Below are 3266 nucleotides of genomic sequence, written 5' to 3'. Positions count from 1 at the left end.
GCCAATCAATTTTGTATGTGCCGCGTGGAAGGTATAATGCATACATTTTTGCATGCACTCCCTACTAGTGACTACGTATGAAAAATGGCAAACATACTAACCAAATATGCCGGTGGACTTATCTGTTGTGCATTAAACTTTGCACAACTCTTAGGCTATCCTAGACATACATCCATGTAAGATTTGGTCTCCAATTGATTTGGTATGTGCCAGGTAAAAGGAATAATGCGTACATTTTTGTACACACCCACTACTAGTGACTACCTATGAAAAATTATATATGTATTATATGATTTTGGAACAATCGTACATAATCATGTATTAATGCTTGACACATGTTACTACCAATGAGCACCATTCCATGCTAAACATTGACATTTTTTTCTTAATCTACAATTTACAAAAATTAGTGACAATATTAGTGTAATAATTGCAAGCATTGATATATACGAAATTCAATATGATATTCAAAATGATAAAGTTCATAGCACAAAAGAGAGATAGATAGATAGATAGATAGATAGATAGAGAGAGAGAGAGAGAGAGAGAGAGAGAGAGAGAGAGACCTTATACTTGAACACCTTTTCAATGCTTAATGTTTACAATTACTTCACACGGCATTATTTTTAAAATATCTTATGTATTAGATGTGTGAATTGAGATATCTAAAATTCAAAATGATACTCCTAATTTTAAATGTTTATGTTAGAGTTGAACAAACTATAAACTGAGACAAATAAAGTAAGAATGACATCATGAAAGTACCAAAATGCTCATACATCATAAAAGTAAGGACAACATCATGAAAGTACCAAAATGAATGTGTACATCATCATCATCATCGTGCAAAAGTGCATCCCTAAACAAGATATGTGTGAAGCCTAAACAATCATCTTGAATCAGATCTGATAACTCCACATATGATCCTCTAGTCGTCCTCTGACGTGGCTCCTGTATGAGCCACTACCCAACCGTCCGTTGTGTGCCCTCGGGCAAAGCCAAATCAGATGGGCCAACCTCATCTCTTGGATCAGATGGGCCAGTCTCATCCTGATGAAGAGGAGGGCATGCTGCACAAGCGACCACTGCCATCTCTACCTCCCTCGCCCCCTCTATGTATGTGCACCTCAGCTCCCAAAGTCGTGCATCTGTGAATACTCATGCCTCAAATCCAGCTCAAGTAATCATCTCTACATGTAGAAGACGTTGGCTCGGCCTCGCCCAAGCTGCTACTCCACCCACTACTGCAATGATATATGAAGCTCTACCTCTCGCTCAATACGACATGCCTCCTCTGCTTGTGCCTCATCACCTGGCATGAAATCACCATATGAGAAGCATCATGGAACACATGCTGAACCATAAAGTATCAGCACCCTCCTGCTATAGCAAAGCTCTCTGTGCCTCCTCCCTGTAGTGCTCTATCAAGACCACACAGGCAAATGGATCAATGACCTGACGATGACCAGGATACAGATCATCCATGCCTAGTCCTCTGTATGTGGCCACATCAATGTCAGCAAAGCATACAGGGCACACTGATCGTGCCACCATGTGGTAGGTCATGCAATGGAGATGTGCGATGTGGCCGCACCCTAGTCCAAACCACCCTACGGTGTCAAAATCCTCATGGCAAAGGATGCAAGTGGTGGTAGGAAGCCTGGCTATGATTGGTGCATCTATGGGTGTCCTAGTCAGCACATCTACAGGAGGAGCGAGGTACAGGGCCACACTGGGGTGGATCCTATGGCGAGATGGATCACGACTAATATGTATCAACTGCAAAATATAGTGCTCTGCTCGATGGTAGGCTATGCGTGTTCAAATCCTATGCTCCTCCAAATATGCCTCCAATTGTCGTACACGAGACTCCATATCTTATCGAAAAAGATGTGCCTACCAAGCAAACATGTCGCGTACATGGTGAGAATGAACAAAAAATCTTTAGTTCAAAACACGCAACAAAAAAATAAACTAAAATAATCACAATAACTAACCTCGACCCTAGACTCAGCCAACAATGCCTCCAACTTTGCAATCTGTGCGTCTCGAGTATCCAACTCATGCTAAGGTGGTGTAGATGTGGGAGGCAAAATTTTGAAATATTTTATAATTAAATTAGATATTCCTATAAACTAAAATTTAAATAAATTTTCGCAAAAGAAAAATGCTACATTAAAAAAACCTTACCTGGAATATCCCGCTCTGTCCATCTTTATCGCTCTATCATTCTCCGTTGATCTCCGTCGGTGCTTCTTCGTCACTCCAGCAATTCCATCAATTTCGATGAGGAGCTCGATCGAGGTTTGAAGAATGAGGGGGGGTCCCTCTCCTTATATATGAAAATTTAGGGTTTCAATACCACGATCGAGGTATGTAGATGCCACGTACCTTGATCGTGGTATTTGACATGCCACATACATCATTGTCCAGCATACCACTTGCGATGCCACATACCTCGATCGTGGTATTTGACATGCCACCTACCCATCTGTCCAGCATACCTCGATCGAGGTATTGACATGCAACAATACCTTGATTGAGGTACTGAAGGCTTACATTAAGGATGATGTTAGAACTTGACATGATGCCATAGCTTGGCATGTTGAGGCTAATTGTCCATGGAGATTATTTATTTGGACTCTTAAGGGCAAGAGTTGGACAAAAAAATGAGAATAATAGAATACTTTTTGAAATTCGTCTTTTAATTAGGTGCAAAGAAATTTAGACACAAGGAGAAAGAGCATTGTATTTGATGTTTTTATTATTTGAAGATTTCTTTATGGTATTATTTATTTAAAATTTTCCATTATAGGAAAAGGGGATGTATACTTTCAGGCACCACTCTTCTTGATTTTATTCTTCATGCCATCCTCCTACACTTGGTTGGATAAGGATAACCAACCATGAAGATTCCCTCAGAGATGTTAAAAGGGAAAGATTTTACTGGCCATGACATTATATGGGGATTAATTTTAGGTAATCCCCTTTCTAGATTGTGCATGAAATATCTACATACTTTGTTGGATCTAGATTAGGGATGCATTTATATGTTGAATGGAGATACTTGAGCATTTTTGTTATGAATAATGCACTTATGTGGTGGATAGAAGGGACTTGAGCATTCCCTTGTTTTAAAGTTTGACGGAAATATGAAAGGAAATTAGGATGACTGTGATGTAGATTACAGTTAAAGGGGGATTATTGGAAAGAGTTTGGGCTTAGAAAGGAGGGAACTTCCTTGAAACTTTCCTTTAATAAGATTT

The sequence above is a fragment of the Dipteris shenzhenensis genome, chromosome 30 (assembly GCF_047967505.1).
Source record: "Dipteris shenzhenensis isolate YYH24624 ecotype China chromosome 30, Dip_SZ_1.0, whole genome shotgun sequence".
Taxonomy (NCBI): domain Eukaryota; kingdom Viridiplantae; phylum Streptophyta; class Polypodiopsida; order Gleicheniales; family Dipteridaceae; genus Dipteris; species Dipteris shenzhenensis.
Note: the sequence above shows the minus strand (reverse complement) of the source record.